General features: G+C 48.3%; 1 protein-coding gene across 2 annotated transcripts in view; it reads right to left on the bottom strand.

The window, feature by feature from the left end:
• ZFHX3 (zinc finger homeobox 3) overlaps window positions 1-21,537 on the bottom strand; it is a 692,957-nt gene that overhangs the window by 224,206 nt on the left and 447,214 nt on the right. The gene's annotated exons all lie outside the window — the stretch shown is intronic.

Genomic DNA, 21,537 nt, shown 5'->3' with positions numbered 1-21,537 from the left:
CCCTATGGGTGACATTTAATGAGATGCGAAAACTTTTTTTTTTTAGCAATTTTTTTTTCCCGCAAAACCGTCCGAAATCGCACGGTTTTTCCGAAATCGCATATTTAATGAGATGCGAAAAGCAGCAAAAACTGCGCATTTTGCAGCAAATTCTGAAGGTGCGATTTTTAGTAAAGCCAGAACTCGCATCCAGATATTTTCCCATTATAAAATATACAAATCGCATATTTAATGAGATGGGAAAATGTTACTAAAAATCGTCACACATGCAGACCAGGTTCTGACAGGCAAATTGACCAGAACCCTGCACAGATCATTGAGATCTGTGCAGGGTTCTGTCTTAAAAATATGTAAAAGTTAAATGTTTATAAAAAAAATGGCGTGGGGTACCCCCTCCTGAGCATAACCAGCCCCGGGCTCATTGAGCCGGACCTGGTTCCAAAAATACGGGGGACAAAAAGCATAGGGGTCCCCCGTATTTCTGAAACCAGCCCCAGACTCTTGGACCGGTCCTGGTTCCAAAAATACGGAGGACAAAAAATCTGGGGGTCCCCAGCAACCGGCTCCAACAGCCTGTGGTGTCATGCCGGGGGACACTTTTTACATAAGGTCCCCCGGCTGTACCATGAGCACCGTGGCTGGTCAGCCTTGGACGGGGTACCTGGAGGAGTGGGGACCACCCCAATAATTGGTGTAAAATTGAGGTGTGTGTATTATGTGTGTGTGTAATAAAGTTGTACTTTTCTGTGTGTGTGTGTGTGTGTGTGTTTTATTTGAACATTTTTTTTACAGTTGGACTACAAGTCCCGGCAGGCCCATTTATGCCTCACATGCTGGGACTTGTGGTTTGCCAAGTCCCAGCATGTGGGGGAGGCCTGCTGGCACTTGTAGTTCACCTCTATAAAGCAATGTTATGTATGAACGTCCAAAGTCCAGGGACGTCTGTGACAGCCCCAGGCTTCAGCCCTGGATGGGTGAAGCCGGGAAGGGGGGGGGACGTGACCCCTTTATTGGGGGGGGTCCCCACTCCCCCAGGTACCCCATCCAAGGCTGACCAGCCACGGTGCTCATGGTACGGCCGGGGGACCTTATGTAAAAAGTGTCCCCCGGCTGTGGCATGACACCACGGGCTGTTGGAGCCCGGTGCTGGTTTCAAAATACGGGGGGACCCCCAGATTTTTTGTCCCCTGTATTTTTGGAACCAGGACCGGTCCAAGAGTCCGGGGCTGGTTTCAGAAATACGGGGGACCCCTACGCTTTTTGTCCCCCGTATTTTTGGAACCAGGTCCGGCTCAATGAGCCCGGGGCTGGTTATGCTCAGGAAGGGGGACCCCACGCAATTTTTTTCTAAAAAAAAAAAAAACATTTTTTACCGCAAAACCATGCACAGATCTCAATGATCTGTGCAGGGTTCTGGCCAACTCGCATATCAGAACCTGGTCTGAAAAAATGGCGATTATTAGACACCTTAAAAGTGCGATTTGCGAAATCCCATTCCATTAAATAAGCGAATTGTATACTTTTCTATTGGAAAACATCTGGATGCGATAAAAGTGTGAATTTTTACCGCACTTTCAGTACGCATGACTTATCGCAAAAAATATGCGATTTAGGGACCTTTTCGCATCATATTAAATATGCGAATTCAAGGAAAAATGCGATTTAGCCGTTTTTTGGAGAAAAATTTGCACAAAAAACAAAATCGCATTCCATAGAATGTCACCCTATGTCTCTAGAACAGAACCTTTCTACATGTCTACAACATATCATTTTCTACAGCCATATCCTATTGAAGGGCATATAAAGTGCCAGGCCAGTGGCATCCTGCCATTCGGCAATACGGTTAAATGTGAAATAATGAAGATAGCATTATGGGACCCAAGAGTCCTTAAAAGTCTGGCCAGGCAGGTTGCTGAGAGCTCACACACCTCTCTTTCTGGCTTTACCTGCATGTACAGAAGGCAGTATCTTGAAGTTTCCACATTTGTGAATCGGACCCCTGAATGTACCGATTGTTAGAACCTCCCAACTGTCACGATCTAGGTGAGAAAGAGTGGATGCAGGTACACACAGCAATGCAATGGTGTGTTTAGGTGAGGGGAATTCTGGGTAGCCTAGCGCACCTGGTATGGTAATGCCCTTGTAGTGTTATGACCTCATCCCCTTGCCCTGATTCTGAGCTATGTACCTTATTTAGGTTGACTCGCAACGATGTGAATTCGCATGTGCACGGGGAATCTCCCACATCAAAGATGCACGCATATAAAAAGTGACTCTCGGGGCACTTAGATCTGCGCGCACATTCGGGAGGAAATGGGCAGGCAGCTGACATCCGGTGATGTCAGCTGCCCACCCCCGGCACCCACATCACCTGTTGACTTCCACGGGAACGTCCATGAAAAGCTGGGTGTTCCCATGGGCGAGTACCCCGGCCCACTGACCACACCCCCTGCCTGCAATGTTGGGTGTGTGCACCTGGCAAAAAATCTGTTTGCTGTGAACGCACACACCAGGCGCATGCGCATTTAGAAAACATTGATCTCGCATGTGACCTGAATAAGGGCCAATATATGTTTTTAGTCTGATATATCTATCAGACATTGTGTTTTTAGTCATATGTATATCTATCAGACACTGTGCATGCCGCCCAGTCAAATCCGTCACCGCAGTGAGCCAGAGGCAGTCCGTGAGACTGCACTGGCTGCAATACGACTGACAGTGAATTCCCATTGGAAATCCTACCTGCCATTCCCCCACATGACAGGCATTGGGAGATGTTTCCTCCCTCCTGAACTGCCAGACTAGGGTGTGATTAGCAGAGAGCTAGCTTCCCACTTCCTGCATGATCATCAGCTCGAGCCGGTTTCTATGGGCTGCAGCCAATGCAGACCATTGACAGGGCTGCCACAACATATTGTGGAGCCCAGACAGACCGCCCCCCCCCCCCCCAAAAAAAAACACATTAGTGGGCAGTGGGCATCCCCCCCCCCCTTTAACTTAACTTTTAACTGTTGGTGCCTTAAGGCCGTAGACCGGGTCTGGCAGCTCCTCTCTCAGTCACGCTCAGCGTGACATCATTACATCACGCCGCTGGTTGGGGGCGGGACATTGCAGAGTCCCAGCAGCGGCGGTGGCTGGCTTGTGAAATTATGCTGCTGTGCATCATGTGACTGCACAGTGAGTGCGCACAGTCACAACGTGCCGCCGCGGCCGCCAGGCTAATCAACGCCAGTAGACGGGCGGGTGAGTGACTGCTGCTGGGGAGAGTTGCCCAGGCCCCCAGAGTTGCCCGGGCCCCCAGAGCCGGCGGGCCCTGGGACTCAAGTACCCCCAGACCCCCCCTGTCGGCGGCCCTGATCATTGAAGCCAGGGGGGTTTGCAAATGCGCAGTTCCATTGCCGCTACTGCATCGGTCCTGGCACCTGTCACTTACATTGTGTAACCTGGCTGGCGGTGGAGACCAGGTGGCAGGGGCAAGTCGCTAGGGACCAGGCAGCACGCCAGGGGCAGCCCCCCTCCTTCAACCATGTAGGAGCTACCGCTGCTCATGTCTCCAGTAGTATGTACATATATGATATTAACTTGTAAGATAGAGAAAACGTATATTTCATTTTTCATAAATGTGCTCATTTGTTGTGTTGTGGACCAGATGGCCGATGGTGATGGAAGGCTCCTCATCCGTGTAATCATTCCTTTTCTTCTCCCAATATCATACACAATGAGCCGCATAAATGTCTTACATTAATCACAAGAGTGGGGGGAATCTCTCCTAATGGAAATCTTTTGTTTGTTTGTGTATAAGTGTAACATAAGGCTCGCATTCTATGAGCAGTACCGAGAGCACCCAGATTCTCCAATCAGAGGAGGTTCAGTTGTGTGTTCTCCACAGTCGCTGAAATATTGGCTTCCAAATCGCTGAGCATCTGGTAGCAGAAGGTTACAAGAATACCAGTGCAAGCTTGTGTTGTGACACCAGAGGACACCGTGGCACCGGTACCACCTCTGCCCGAGTTACAGTCCTCCACAGGGCAAGATGGCTAATGGGATAACGATAGCCAGACCACAACAATCACTTCACACTCTTCTAATTAGATAAATATAATAAAATTAGATTTTTCTCTATTAACTTAAATTTCTCTCTCTATTTTTTTTAATTGACTTGAAGCCCAGGTCCATGTTTCCAGTGCAGTACATGTGTTATCCAGCAGGCAATGGTCCTTATGCTGGTTCACTTGCAAAGGCAAATTCCTTCTCAATGGACATAACCATGTGCATTGCAGGGCGGGTGGGGTGGCAGATGTGCATTGAGAATTATAGCCCTTTTACACCACCGCAAAAACCCGGGTCAGCGGCAGTGTAAATGGGTCAAGCCGTGTCCCTTTACACAGGACTTCTACCCAGGTCCTGACCAGGGTTGAACACGGCTGAACAATGGGGGAATCCCAACCGATCCGCAAGTTGGACGGGGGGTATACACAGCCTCTGCTGCTGTACTCTGCAGGTTTTGTCCATTTGAGAAGGAATTTGCCTTTGCGAGTGAACCAAAATAAGGGCCTATGTGTTGTTTTTGTTTGTTTTTTCAAACATTGTATTTAGTAGCTGCCACAAAGATACAATTGTTTTCAAAGCAATTTCTCTGTATGGCTTCTGGGAGATCATAGTAATTGCTGGGGATACACTGTATCCATACCTCCCAGCATATGGAAATCATGCAGGATCCCCTGTAAACACTGCACAAGGGAAAAGCAGGGCTGACCCAGGTTCAGTGTAAACGGCGCAGACCAACCTGGGTCACAGTGCTGTGTAAATGGGGTAGGAAGCTGGGTCCAACCCTGGAGACTAGCGTGTTCAAAGACCAGGGTCTGACCAGGGATTTTGGTGTAAAAGGGGTATAAGATTCACAGGAGCACATACAGTATCACCTTTCTAGCGTACCGAACTCACAAGGAATCTTATTGCACCGTGTTCATAAAGGTATCTTTTTCTCTAAACACCTTGTGCAGGGGGTCTCAAAGAAAAATGTGGTGTACCGTACTTACAGCACAACCAACATTGATGTACATATAGCAGTTTCTTTTGTGGTGTTTTAGTGGATCCAGACCAATTACCTCACACATAGGTGGTGTGTGGAGCAAAATAAAAAATGGTCTTAATGTCATATAACAATTTATTAAAACATCACAAGATAAAGAATAAAAAGTTAAAAAAAAAGAGTTTAAAACACTACCTGAGTGGGGGCCTGGAGTGGACACGGCCACAACCCAGGTGTACAAGATCAGTCACTCCTTAAGCCAACGTGTTTCAACAGTTTACCACTGTCTTTATCAAGGCTGCAGTGTGCCTCACCCCACCGCACACCACTGCTCAGTATACACAGCGTCCTCAGCACTGACTACTATCACACAGCGTATACACTGCGTCCTTAGCACTACTATACTCCGTATACACAGCATTTACACTGCGTCCTCCTCACTGACTATCATATACAGCATATACACTGCGTCCTCAGCACTGACTATCATACTCAGCGTATACACTGAATTCTCAGCACTGACTATCATACTCAGCATATACAGCGTATACACTGCATCCTCAGCACTGACTATCATACTCAGCATATACAGCGTATACACTGCATCCTCAGCACTGACTATCATACACAGCATATACAGCGTATACACTGCATCCTCAGCACTGACTATCATACTCAGCATATACAGCGTATACACTGCGTCCTCAGCACTGACTATCATACTCAGCATACACAGTGTATACACTGCGCCCTTAGCACTGACTATCATACTCAGCATACACAGCATATACACTGCGTCCTCAGTGCTGACTATCATACTCAGCACACACAGCGTATACACTGCGTCCTCAGCGCTGACTATCATACTCAGCATACACAGCTTATACACTGCGTCCTCAGCACTGACTATCATACTCAGCATACACAGCGTATACACTGCATCCTCAGCACAGACTATCATACTCAGCATATGCACTGCGTCCTCAGCACTGACTATCATACTCAGCATATACAGCGTATACACTGCGTCCTCAGCACTGACTATCATACTCTGCATACACAGCGTATACACTGCGTCCTCAGCACTGACTACTATCATACTCAGCATACACAGCGTATACACTGCATCCTCAGCACTGACTACTATCATACTCAGCATACACAGCGTATACACTGCATCCTCAGCACTGACTATCATACTCAGCATATACAGCGTATACACTGCATCCTCAGCACTGACTACTATCATACTCAGCATACACAGCGTATACACTGCATCCTCAGCACTGACTATCATACTCAGCATATACAGCGTATACACTGCATCATCAGCACTGACTATCATACTCAGCATATACAGCGTATACACTGCATCCTCAGCACTGACTATCATACTCAGCATATACAGCATATACACTGCATCCTCAGCACTGACTATCATACTCAGCATATACAGCGTATACACTGCATCCTCAGCACTGACTATCATACTCAGCATACACAGCGTATACACTGCGTCCTCAGTACTGACTATCATACTCAGCATACACAGCATATACACTGCGTCCTCAGTGCTGACTATCATACTCAGCACACACAGCGTATACACTGCGTCCTCAGCGCTGACTATCATACTCAGCATACACAGCGTATACACTGCATCCTCAGCACTGACTATCATACTCAGCATACACAGCATATACACTGTGTCCTCAGCACTGACTATCATACTCAGCATATACACTGCGCCCTCAGCACTGACTATCATACTCTGCATACACAGCATATACACTGCGTCCTCAGCACTGACTATCATACTCAGCATACACAGCATATACACTGTGTCCTCAGCACTGACTATCATACTCAGCATATACACTGCGCCCTCAGCACTGACTATCATACTCAGCACACACAGCATATACACTGCGTCCTCAGCACTGACTACTATCATACTCAGTATACACAGCATATGCACTGCGTCCTCAGCACTGACTATCATACTCAGCATACACAGCGTATATACTGCATCCTCAGCACTGACTATCATACTCAGCATATGCACTGCGTCCTCAGCACTGACTATCATACTCAGCATATACAGCGTATACACTGCATCCTCAGCACTGACTATCATACTCAGCATATACAGCGTATACACTGCATCCTCAGCACTGACTATCATACTCAGCATATACACTGTGTCCTCAGCACTGACTATCATACTCAGCATATACACTGCGTCCTCAGCACTGACTATCATACTCTGCATACACAGCATATACACTGTGTCCTCAGCACTGACTATCATACTCAGCATACACAGCATATACACTGCGTCCTCAGCACTGACTATCATACTCAGCATATACACTGCGTCCTCAGCACTGACTATCATACTCAGCATATACACTGCATCCTCAGCACTGACTATCATACTCAGCGTATACACTGCTTCTTCAGCACTGACTATCATACTCAGCATATACACTGCGTCCTCAGCACTGACTATCATACTCAGCATACACAGCGTATACACTGCATCCTCAGCACTGACTACTATCATACTCAGTATACACAGCGTATACACTGCGTCCTCCTCACTGACTACTATCACACAGTGTATACACTGCGTCCTCAGCACTGACTATCATACTCTGCATACACAGCATATACACTGCATCCTCAGCACTGACTATTATCTCCTATATATTTGGCTACATCTGTCACTCAAAGTGGGTGTCTGTGTCTATAACGCTCTGTTCCTGGACTTTCCTCTTAATGTGTGATTGCCTTCATCTGTGCTGAACACCTTTCTGAGAAATTAACCTGTTTAAAACAGGTGATGGCAATCATACATTAAGGGGAAGTCTAGAAACAGAGCATTGTGTCCCTCCTGGAGAGGGTCATGTTGGGAGGTATGTGACAGAGAACCAGCCCAGTGAGCCCACAGACAGTGCCAGACACCCACTGCCTTCCCATGTTGCCCAGCACTGCTACTTCACAGCCACCAGGTGAGCGCCCCCCTCCCGCGATTTGCGGCAAAACCTCCCCCCCCCGCGCGCCCCCCCTCCCGCGATTCGCAGCAAAAACACCCGCTCCCCCGCGACCCCCCCTCCCGCGATTCGCTGCAAAAAGAACCCCCCCACGACCCCTCCCGCAATTCGCGGCATAACCACCACCCCGCAACCCCCCCTCCCGCGAATCGCGGCAAACCCTCCCCCGTGACACCCCCCCCCCCGATTCGCGGAAAAAACACCCCCCCGCGACCTCCCTCCCGCGATTCGCGGCAAAAAGAACCCCCCGCGACCCCCCCTTGCACGATTGGCGGCACCCCCCCTGCGACCCCCCTCCCGCGATTCGCGGCACCCCCCCCGCAATTCGCAGCAGCCCCAGGATTAAATGGCACATGCAAAACACTGACATGGCTATGGTCGACAATGAAAAAGGTTGACATGAGTTTTTGAAGATTTATTTTTAATTTTTTAAATTTTTTCATATTCATTGTCATGTGTCGACATGGACACCAATGAAGTGGCACACTTATGTCAACATTTACATGTGTTGACCTTTCTGTGTTGATTTTTTCTTGTGGCGATTCGCGTCACACCCCCCCGCAACCCCCCCTCCCGCAATTCGCGGCACCCCCCCCCGTGATTCGCGGCAGCTCCAGAATTAAATTGCACATGGAAAACACTGACATGGCTACGGTCGACAATGAAAAAGGTTGACATGAGTTTTTGAAGTTTTTTTGTCATTTTTTGAATATTTTCATATTCATTCTCATGTGTCGACATGGACACCAATGAAGTGCCACACTTATGTCAACATTTACATGTGTTGACCTTTTTGTGTTGATTTTTTTCTTGTGGCGATTCGCGTCACACCCCCCGCAACCCTACCTCCGGCGATTCGCGGCAACCCCCCACCGGAAACCCCATGAACCCCGCTCTCCCGCGATTCGCGGCACCCACCCCCCGCAACCCCCCCTCCCGCAAATCGCGGCACCCCCCGCGATTCGCGGCAGCCCCAGGATTAAATGGCACATGCAAAACACTGGCACGGCTATGGTCGACAATGAAAAAGGTTGACATGAGTTTTTGAAGATTTATTTCATTTTTTGCATGTTTTCATATTCATTGTCATGTGTCAACATGGACACCAATGAAGTGGCACACTTATGTCAACATTTACATGTGTTGACCTTTCTGTGTTGATTTTTTCTTGTGGCGATTCGCGTCGCAACCCCCCCTCCCGCGATTCGCGGCACCCCCCGTGACCCCCCACCTCCCGCAATTCGCGGCAACCCCCCACCGGAACCCCTGTGAACCCCGCCCTCCCGCGATTCGCGGCACCCAACCCCGCGACCCCCCCCTCCCGCAATTCGCGGCACCCCCCGTGATTCGCGGCAGCTCCAGAATTAAATTGCACATGGAAAACACTGACATGGCTATGGTCGACAATGAAAAAGGTTGACATGAGTTTTTGAAGTTTTTTTTTTCATTTTTTGAATATTTTCATATTCATTCTCATGTGTCGACATGGACACCAATGAAGTGCCACACTTATGTCAACATTTACATGTGTTGACTTTTCTGTGTTGATTTTTTCTTGTGGCGATTTGCGTCTCACCCCCCCCCCCCACTCCCGCGATTCACGGCACACACACACACACACACCTCCCCCGCGATTCTCGGCACCCAACCCCGTGACCCCCCCTCCCGTGATTCACGGCACACCCCCACGACCCCCCGTCCCATGATTTGCCGCAACCCCCGCCCCGTAACCCCCCCTCCCGCGATTCGCGGCACCCCCCCGCGCGATTCGCGGCAGCTCCAGAATTAAATTGCACATGGAAAACACTGACATGGCTATGATCGACAATGAAAAAGGTTGACATGAGTTTTTGAAGTTTTTTTTTTTCATTTTTTTAATGTTTTCATATTCATTCTCATGTGTCGACATGGACACCAATGAAGTGCCACACTTATGTCAACATTTACATGTGTTGACCTTTCTGTGTTGATTTTTTCTTGTGGCGATTCGCGTCACACCCCCCCCACCCCCCGCAACCCCCACTCCCGCGATTCACGGCACAAACACACCCCCCCGCGATTCTCGGCACCCCACCCCGTGACCCCCCTCCCGTGATTCACGGCACACCCCCCGCGACCCCCCCTACCATGATTCGCCGCAACCCCCGCCCCCGTAACCCCCCTCCCGCGATTTGCGGCAACCCACCCCGCGACCCCCCTCCCGCGTTTCTCTGCAATCCCTCCCCTCCCGTGATTCGCAGCATCCACCCCCCCACAACCCCCCCTCCTGCAATTCGCGACACCCCCCGCGACACCCCCTCCTGCCATTCGCGGCACCCTCCGCGACCCCCCCTCCCGCGATTCGCGGACACCTAAGTTGCAATACAGGGCATCTTTCATACAATTCTAACCATATTTCTCATATACAAACGTTCACAAATTAAGGGGGCGCAGCCCCTTACGACGGTGTGAAGAGCGCCCGTAGGGTGCGATGAATCACCTAGTGCTCAGCATACACAGTGTATACACTGCATCCTCAGCACTGACTATCATACTCAGCACACACAGCGTATACACTGCGTCCTCAGCATTGACTACTATCATACTCAGTATACACAGCATATACACTGCGTCCTCAGCACTGACTATCACACTCAGCATACACAGCATATACACTGCATCTTCAGCACTGACTATCATGCTCAGTATACACAGCGTATACATACCTCCCAACTTTAGCGGAGGCGGGACAGTGTGCGCGCCGAAGGCGTGCGTCGATGTTTGGGGGCGTGGCCTGTCGGAAAGTGGGCGTGGTCTATACTCGTGAGGCCACGCCCCCGTTTTTCGCCGCGGCGGGGGCATGCCCAGCAGCTCTGTGAGTTGCTGGCCAGCCCCCAGCCCCTCTGCCTGCAAGAATAGACGCTGTGCGCATGCGCACAGCGTCTATTCACGGACTACAGGGGGGGACTCCCAACTGCCCCCCCCCCGCCGCGGGACACTGCCGGCGGCGGGAGGGACGCGGGAATGTCTCAAAATATCTGGACGTTCCCGCGATAAGCGGGACAGTTGGGAGGTATGCGTATACACTGCGTCCTCAGCACTGACTGTTATCATACTCAGCATACACAGCGCCCTCAGCATACACAGTGTATACACTGCATCCTCAGCACTGACTATCATACTCAGCATATACACTGAGTCTTCAGCACTGACTATCATACTCAGCATACATAGCGTATACACTGCGTTTTCAGCACTGACTATCATACTCAGCACACACAGCACACCTAACTGACTAGTATCACACAGCATATACACTGTATCCTCAGCACTATCATACTCCGTATACACAGCATATACACTGCATCCTCCTCACTGACTAGTATCACACAGCATATACACTGCATCCTCCTCACTGACTACTATCACACAGCATATACACTGCATCCTCCTCACTGACTAGTATCACACAGCATATACACTGCATCCTTAGCACTGTCTACTATCACACAGCATATACACTGCGTCCTTAGCACTATTATACTCCGTATACACAGCATACGCACTGCGTCCTGCTCACTGACTACTATCACGCAGTGTATACACTGCATCCTCAGCACTATCATACCCAGTATACACAGCATACGCACTGCGTCCTCCTCACTGACTATGCTCATTCTCAGTACATAACCTGCATCTTCCTCATGGATTATTTACACATCCTGATGAAAGTGCAGAAATGTCATTGCAGAGCAACAGCATCCAATCAGACAGCGGCAACATGACCTCTGCCCTTTCCTTTTCTTCTCGTCTGCTATTATCTTCAAGGGAGAGAAGCCCCACTGGTCGGCTGCTCTGTGCTTGCATTTTATGATCTAGGATGCACTTCATAATAACTGGGGCTGCATAAAACACAGCCATTAATGTCACTGAGTCCCCTCAGGATTCATTCTGGGGAGGACAAGGTAATGCACCAGCCTCCTCTTACGCCTACATCACACGTAGCACAGGGCCCCGCACTAATTCTATAGCACGTTATGAGCACATGTAGGCCTTCTCTCTTCTATAACCAAAGCACTGGTAGTGAGCCCACAACATTACAGCCCTTACACGCTTATTCAATGTACTCTGTAATGCTAGCGGTATCCCGACTGATCATAGAATGACTCTAGGTCAATAGTCATAAGGTCGACCACTATTGGACGACAGTCGAAAGGTCGACAGAGTCAAAATCAAAGGTTGGACAGTGTTTAAAGGTCGACAGGCAATAGGTGGACATGGTCTAAAGGTTGACAGTCAAAAGGTCAACATGGCTTAAAGATCGACATGGTCAATAGGTCGACATGGAAAAGGTCGACGTGCTTTTTTTACTACATTTTCAGCCGACATGTGCCGACAGGCGGTGTTTCATGCCCTACCATCCACCAGGGCGTGGAGGGAGAATAAAATAGTGCGCCGAGCCCAGCGAGGCACCGAGCCCAAAGCATGGCGAGCGCAGCAATCTATGCGAGCGGACGCGGTACACTTAGACAGTGTCCATGTTCACCTATGTCGACATAGACACCCTAAAAACACGAAAAACTCATGTCGACTGTTTTCCATGCCGATTTTTTTGATGTCGCCCTGTTGACCATGTCAAACTTTTTTGACGTCGACCTTTTAACCCTGTTGACCTTTTGACTGTCGACCTTTGGACCCTGTCGACCATTTCAATGTCGACCTTTAGACCCTCTCGACCTTGTGACTGTCGACCATTAGTGGTCCACCATATGATTGTAGACCTAGACATTGTAGCATGGGCATTGCAGCAACAAACCCTATTATCGCAGCTTGAAGAATCCACAGTGCTAAGGATCCACCTGACTGCTCCCTGCTGTGTACAGGGGTCAGCAGAGGCTGAGGCCTGACCGCTCCCTGCTGTGTACAGGGGTCAGCAGAGGCTGAGGCCTGACCGCTCCCTGCTGTGTACAGGTGTCAGCAGAGGCTGAGGCCTGACCGCTCCCTGCTGTGTACAGGTGTCAGCAGAGGCTGTGGCCTGACCGCTCCTGCTGTGTACAGGTGTCAGCAGAGGCTGAGGCCTGACCGCTCCCTGCTGTGTACAGGCGTCAGCAGAGGCTGAGGCCTGACCGCTCCCTGCTGTGTACAGGAGTCAGCAGAGGCTGAGGCCTGACCGCTCCCTGCTGTGTACAGGAGTCAGCAGAGGCTGAGGCCTGACCGCTCCCTGCTATGTACAGGTGTCAGCAGAGGCTGAGGCCTGACCGCTCCCTGCTGTGTACAGGTGTCAGCAGAGGCTGAGGCCTGACCGCTCCCTGCTGTGTACAGGTGTCAGCAGAGGCAGAGGCCTGACCGCTCCTGCTGTGTACAGGTGTCAGCAGAGGCAGAGGCCTGACCGCTCCTGCTGTGTACAGGTGTCAGCAGAGGCTGAGACATGACCACCAACTGCTGCCACTACACCTGTGACCGTAGACTATGGACCTATCTGCTGCCTGGATTATTACATCATATCCATACGCCTGTAGACCATACATAATGGCCATGAGGCTCTCAAAAATCAGGTCCTCCTCCTGGCCCCCTGCACTCCCTCCCTCTGCCGGTCAAATATCGGCATTCGCTGCTCTTTGAGAATGGGGTGGGGCTAAAATCATGCAAATCACCTAATTTAATACCACCCACCTCCCTCGCCGAAGAGACGCGAATCACGGCATTTACAGGAAACGCTGAAGAGAGTCCCCTCTCCAGGCTTCTCCCGGAGAGATGACACTTAAAGTAGGAACGAATGCTGTAGACACATCCACTTCTTGTCACCGCATCCCGATACTGCTGCTTTCATGGTGATTCCGACCAGGCAGGGTTCTTGGGAGCCCCATGGTGCTGATGGGTGGAGAAGTTTATTTGTCTGAGCTAAAACGCAAGGAGAGAGATGCAGGAAGCATCCCAAAAAGTTTGCGACGCTTGCCGCCATTCTCCGCATGCATACCGGCATTTACTAATGCCGTAGGGATCCCTCACAGCAGGGGAAGTACAATAGTACAATGCTGATTTTAAAATCGCATTGCCAACCGCATCCAAGCCCCGGAATGTACCGTATTTTGGGCTTGGAGCATATGGGGGAAATCTTTTATTTATTTGTTGCAGGTATATTTCCACATATCTGCCTTTATTATTAAGCCCCAAGTCTACATGGAATGAATGCTGAATCCTCCTATAACTGCCGTGTCAAATGTCAAACCAAAGCTATACACTAATTTGCATATTAAATGAAGTAGTAATAAATTATGTAATGAGGGGAGTGTCCAATTTCCCGCGGGTATTTTTTTTTCTCTGGGGGCCTATCTAATTATTCCCGATGCCGGTGTCTGCATCTCCTGATACCTGCATTTATCAGGGATTACGCACGGAACGCATGATCCCCGATAAGCAGCCACTGAGTCTGCGATAACACATCTGATCAGGGACTGTTTCATGATCCCATGTGTTTCCTCAGACCGCAGGTCCCTTTTTGACTCAATAATGGTAGAATAGCCCTTCCCATGGGGTTCAAATGCACTCCTTGGTGAGACTTTAGATGCAACCAACGGTCATGCCATTGAAACTTGCATCCCATTCTACTGTAGATACAGATTACCAGAGTATGATTTACAAGACGAGTGAGCGTCTGAGTAAACAACAGCTAAAAATCATTCAGCATTCCAGACATTAAAGAACACATAAAGTTTTGCAATACAAAAGTAAAAAAAAAAAAAAAAAAACACCATCTTACAAGGTGGCAGTAAGGAGAAAAACAAGGAAGAGAACGGCCTCTCTTTCTCCCATAATGCTCCACTTGCTCGGTGGATTGGCAGCTGATGTCACAAAGCGGTAGCACATGGTTACACTGCGCATAAGCCGACATGCCGTAATTCTACAAATAAATGTGTTCCGTGGATGTTCCACAGCGCTCGTACTTACCACCTGTAACAAATATTTCACTCTGAGCATTATTAAAAAAATAATGTAAGTGTAAAATAGATTAATGTTCTATATATGCAATCGTTGCTGGTAACGGGGACTTCCACCCCCAGGGGCTACAAGTACATTTTCTCGGAAATGGAATAGGTGACCAATTTGTCCAACATGATACCCCTTTCCTAGAGATGAAAGGGAAGTGGGGAAGAGAAGTGATTAGGCTCCGAAATGTAAATTTGGTGCAGAATGATCAAACACAGAGAGCAGAAATGAAGTTATTTTCTCCAAGAAAACCTATTTGGAGCAATGACTAGAGTATCTTAGTTACTTAATGGTAGGGATCGCCGGTTGGATGCCTCAGGTCTCCTCAGCACAGGATTATAGTCCCTGGATACATACAACACATAATCCCTTCTTTTAGCAACACTGTAAAATATGAGCATTTTCATACACTAGCATCCATCTCATCACTGACAGATGGAGAAGCATCTGCTATTTCCTGCTTAGTGACACAGAGATTGTTAGTGCGCCTCTAATCTCCGCTCTGCAGGTATTCATGTTCTGTCATACAGTGTAACCCACTGAGACGCCAATAATACACAACACACTACGGAACAGGTGGATGGGGCAGTTGGGCCCAAATAAAATAATACGGACCTACAGATACCTTCTGGAAGGCAAAGGGATTTATTCGGAGATGGGCCCAGATTTGTTCGCTGTTATATCTGCTGCAGGGGTTGCGGCTTCAAAGTATATGCAAATGCCGGTATCAGCCCTACTCCTGGTGTACACGCGTGCATCTGAATGTGCAAGGACTGAGACGCCTGCTTCCAGCATCTCTGTGCGCTACAATACAGTCATCTTTAGGTGTAAATTTACTAAAATGGGAGTGCTATTGAAAATGGGACGTTGCCAATAACAACCAATAAGATTCTATTTATTATCTTCTAGAATGTGCTATTAAATAAGAAATAGAATCTGATTGGTTGCTATGGGCAACATTCCATTTTCAACAGAACTCCTATCTCAGTAAATTTACTCCTTTTACCCCTTTTCCATTAGACAAGCTGAGTCGCACCCGGTATTTTGTACCTAGGTGCGACCCGGCTTGCTAACCCTTTCCCACTAGTCTCCTGTCCCGGCATAATGCCAGATGGAGAGGAGACTAGTGGGACTAGCATCCCGGTCCAACCCAGGTAACTACGCGGGTTGGAGTGGGGATTTTGCTTGGGACGCATTTCCAATAGCAAAAAAACCCCGGTTGATGCGTGTCCTCGCGCAAAATCCCTGGTTACTTTTGCTAGTGGAAAAGGGGTATAAGTTACAATGCTATACTGTGACAGGGTATGGGGTTGACATGCATTGGGTTGACCACTGGAGGTCAACAGGGCTTAGGTCGACACCTGAAATAGGTCGACATGGCAGGGCTAAAATGATGGGTTTCAAACCCAATCATTTTGTAATTGCTTATTGCGGCAACAAGAAATGATAGATTACTTCCCAGGATGCACCAACAATCCCATCCAGGAACAGAGGCGGCAATGGTGATGTACTAATTGCACACACAAGTGAAGCCAGAGGAAGAACTGTCTGCAGGAAAAGCTTTGCATCTGGGCAGATTTAATATTGGGACTATGAATACTTTTGACATGTAATCAGTTCTGCTTTTTTACTTTTATTAATTTGTGGAAAGGTTTTGTTAAATTTATTTTGATTTGACGTGATATTCAATACTTTGTGGATCCCCGCCAAAAATACCTACTTCAATCTTTTTAAAATTCACAGTCAGTGCCAAAAAGTCTGAAAAATGTATTTTCCAAGGAAAAGTATATTTAATATGTATATTTATTTATATGTGTAGGCAGTCTGGGTATAGAGGACAGCCATACAGTATATGCGCATTCATTATTCATTCATACAATGAGCATCATATCTACAGTATCTATCTATCTATCCATCTTCCACCAAGCCATAGTGGATTGTACGGCATGAAATACCGCCTGTTGGCGGTAAAATTCATGTCGACATTTTGACTGTCGACCTTGCCATTGTCGACTTAATGCTTGTGACAACCTTCCAACCCTGTCGATCTTAGGCCAGGGTTGCCTACTTTTGAAGTCCGGAGAGGAGACTGTCAGCAGCACTTCTGGGGGCGGGGCCTGATGTAGATGTCATCAAGTCCTTCTCCCGGTACAGCAAATCCTGCAATTCGCAGGTCTTCGGGGAGGGGGCAGGGCCAAACGACACAATTTGCATCTTTAGCCCTACCCCTTCACCCGAAAACCTGCAAATCGTCAATGGTATCCGGGAGGGTCGCCCACCTATTTCAGTTGTCGACCTTAGCCCTGTTGGCCTTCAGTGGTTGACCTAAAGGCTCAACCTAATGACCGTATCCCGTCTACTAACTCAAGACCCCTACAGTGGCTTTTGCATATGTCAGCACAACTGTGTACCCAAAATATTATATGCAGCTAAATTAAAGTACCGTATATACTCGAGTATAAGTCGACCTGAATATAAGCCGAGGCACCTAATTTTACAACAAAAAAACTGGGAAAACGTGTTGACTCAAGTGGGACCCTCACTCGAGTAGGCTTATACTCGAGTATATATGGTAATCATAAAGTATATGGTAGTAAAAAAAAATGGGCATGTATAATAATGTTATCTAGTTTGGAAGGGGTGGGGGGGGGGGGGGGTAAAGGATCCTGCTGGGTGACTTGCATTGTCTCTCAGGTACCCTGTCTGGTGTGATGTCACAGATGAGGACTGGACAGACTGCCTCCATCTGTGAGGACATTTACTATATACACACAAAGTCTGGAGGCTTCTTCTCATCAATGGAGCTTGTTTCTTAATTATAATCTGCAAAAAAAAAAAATGATTCTCTGCGAGGCCTCTTCTAGGACGCGGTCCATGCTTCACAGACTAAACACATTCTAATCAGCATTTCCCCAATGTTGTTGGCAGGTTCTCAAGTAGACCTCTCATTCTTTGGAGAAAGAAAGGTGCTCTTTTATTAGACGTAGAAGGCCAAGACAAAGATGCCAAGTCTGAGCCCTTCAAGAGATCTTCGTACCCAGAATCTATTCTTTCCTTTACTCCTAATCCCTTCACTTGGCTTTGACCGGTAAATTTACGGAAACATCTCTCAAGAGCTGCCCATTGAACGCTGCTCTCCAATTGCCTTAGAGCCCAGTGGATATTTTGTAAGATGTCTAACAAGCAACTAACGCAATGAAGGTTTAGAGAGACACAGAAATCAATACCGCAGCTTCCACTGGTCACGCCGAGGGATTAGCCATCCTCAGGAAAGGCACAGGCAGCTGAACAAGGGAATCATGACTCAGAATACCCTTAGAGGTTTAAAGAAGTCACAGACAAGTGTACGGCCTTTGTAACATTCACTTTGGCTCACGGAAAATTGGAAAAAAAAAAGTTTAGGGGTTTGATTTTTTTTTTTTTACTTAGAAACATTTTTTCAACTGCTGGCGTACCGGCACCCTCCGCGTTTGTGTTTTGTTCTCTTAAAATCAATTTAATGACACCGAATATGCAGCCTGATTTTGCTCAAAGTCACTGATCAATTAAGAACTCATGGTATCAGAAATGATGATGTGGGTATCTGGCAAAAAGACACATGGATATATTACATTCAGGGCCGGTGTAAGGTTTCTCGGAACCCAAGCAAAACTTCAGCCCATTGTGACCCCCCCCCAACCCCACACTGCCATCAATACCCGTTTTCCAGCCCCTTAAGGATGGAGGTGGCATCTTAGAATTTCTACAGCTGCCACCTTCCAAAGGTCCAACAAGGATGTGTTCCTCATAAACCTCCTTCATTTTGGGATAGGCAATCTTGGTGGCACCTTAAAGGCCTAAAGCTGCTTGATGGTAGATCTGGCCTTGGGGTCCGATTCAGACCCGCTCATAGTTGGATGAATTCGGCCTGGTGAGCGACCTGTTGGTGAGTGACCATCTAATAATTTTTAGACCGCCCGGACACATGCAATGGGGTGTTTCAGTGTACACAACCCCTCGCATGCTAAAAGGAATTCGTGTCATGGGGGGCGACATTCGGCAGAGCGACAGTTTAGATGGTGCGAACGATGGTACAGATGTAGCCACGCTCATCTTTGCCACGATTAGGCCACTCATGCTTGTTTGTCACGGCAAAACTGCACCCATGGTATGGAATCGCCATGCTGCAACATCGCCGCTCAATGCTTTTCTATGAACCGTGGGAGCGAATTATATGCACGGGCATGGCAACAGGATCGTGCCAAACGCCACGGAAGCCACGGAACCACCCCCCAAAAAATGCCCGCTGCACATCTGCAATAGTCTGAGTGCTGTAGAGCTCAGACTCTATTGTGCCGTGTGGTGGGGGGCTGTGGTCAGCAGATGGGAAGGGGCTCCGGAAGGAGGAAGCTACACACAAGCCTCCTTCCCTCTTAGAGGCCGAGATGTATTATTTATTTGTATTTATTTACAGTTTATTATATATCGCAGCATATTCCGTTGCGCTTTACAATTGGAAACAACCGTGATTAAACAAACTGGGTAGATACAAACCGACACAGAGGTAGGAGGGCCCTGCTCGCAAGCTTACAAGCTATAGGGATAATAGTCGGAGACCATCGAATGATTGAGCACCTGGATGCAGACTGGACGGGTGGCTGATGTCCTGTGACTTCACCACTGCCCCCGAGCAGGCTAAGCCATGCCTGCAATCACATGTGGACGCCCAGCATTTTTCTGGATCCACCCACTGTTTGTGTGGGGACGCCCAAGAAATGATGGGTGTCCCATGCTCCAGCCCGCTGTGTGTGATAATCTCGGCGAGTGTAATACTTACCGAAGGTGTTCGCACTGTGCGTATTTTCTCCGATACGCATGCACAAACCCGCGACATCGGACCCCACGGCAAATTTATCTCTTTACAAGCCAACGTGAATGACCCCTATAGATTGTAAGCTTGCGAGCAGGGCCCTCCTACCTTTTTGAATGTCTATAACTACCCCGTTTGTTTTATTACTGTTTCCAATTGTAAAGTGCAACGCTGCGCTGTATAAGAAACTGTCAATAATAATAATAATAATGGAACATTCCCATAGAGGGTCATGGTATCATTTCCTATGTAACCTGCTTTGTCTGGGTTTAGGAATACCTATAATTTCCTATACGGGGACTAAGTAAAAACCGGAAAGGGACCTGACCCCGGAACGCTGGACCAGACATCAAACTCCACATTCCAGAGCTTGTAGTGTACGGTCCGGGGCGATGTCCCTGTCCGAGGGGTGTCCTGTCCGGGGATGCATGTGATAGCTTTCACTAGGGACTTGAGAAAGTGGAGATTAAATCCTCCCTGTATGGTGCGGACTGTTCCGGTTTTTACTATATCCCCAGATCTTTCATGGAGGCTTTATTCTCTCCCTCCTCCTCTCCCTGGTGATAGGTGTCACAGGCAGCCCCACCGGACGGGACACCCCCAGACAGGCACTCTCCCGGACCGGACATTACAAGCTCCGAAATGACAGAAATTGATGAATGCAGCCAGTGCGGTGCGGCGTTCTGGGGTCCTGTCCCGTTCCGGTTTTTACCCATAGGCAAACGCAGGGGGGCGGGGGTTTCTGGTTTCCCAGAAACCCCCTTCCTCTTGGCAAGTGCCTTAAATTATGACAACAATAGCACTGGTATATAATATGATCAATAGAGCTGCCACCACATCATGCAGTGTAAGGGACAGAGCAGAGCTTCTTCTACCACATTTACTGTATGTGTGGGTCTCAAACATCGCAATGGACCAGAGAGCAGCTGCCAGGAGGAAGAGACAGGGGCCTTACCAGTAGTGGGAGATTGTGAGCTTAGAAAGTGCAGTACTGGTGCTATTATGTTTGTGTATTTATTATATGTTTAACCTTTTCCTGACCACTATCTTATTTAAATGTTTGAAACAGCGCATACTATAGACCAGTGATGACTAACCTTGACACTGCAGCTGTTGTTGAATTACACATCCCAGCATGCCCTGCTACAGTTTTGCTATTTGGCCATGCTAAAACTGATGCAGGGCATGCTGGGATGTGTAGTTCAACAACAGCTGGAGTGTCAAGGTTAGCCATCACTGCTATAGACCATCTGTACTGTTAAATATTAATACTGTATTCCATACAGTATCCATTGTATAAAAATTTTCAGAGCTGTTACCGCACCCCCAGACTCCTGTACTTACTCCAATGTGCTGCAGAGTGGGAGATTTTGGTTTACATTTGGAAACCCCCCTCTAAAAATCCTGCATTTGCCACAGGTACCCATTGTCATGGACCACTATAGTGCCGTTATCCCAATCCTAAACTCCCACTCTGTGCTCCTTACTTGCAGCTGACTGTCTGTGTAATTTAATGGTGACTGTTCCAGTCTCAGTTCATCGTTTCTGCAATCCGCCAGCAGTGAGCATGCCAGACAGAAGCCAAGCTGAACAGGCTACTTCTCTGGCTGTGCTGAGCAGGCTGACCCCTCCGT

Source organism: Crinia signifera, chromosome 11 (genome assembly GCF_055691185.1).
Source record: "Crinia signifera chromosome 11, ASM5569118v1, whole genome shotgun sequence".
NCBI classification, from domain to species: Eukaryota; Metazoa; Chordata; class Amphibia; order Anura; family Myobatrachidae; genus Crinia; species Crinia signifera.
Note: the sequence above shows the minus strand (reverse complement) of the source record. Positions and strands in the feature narration are given on the sequence as shown.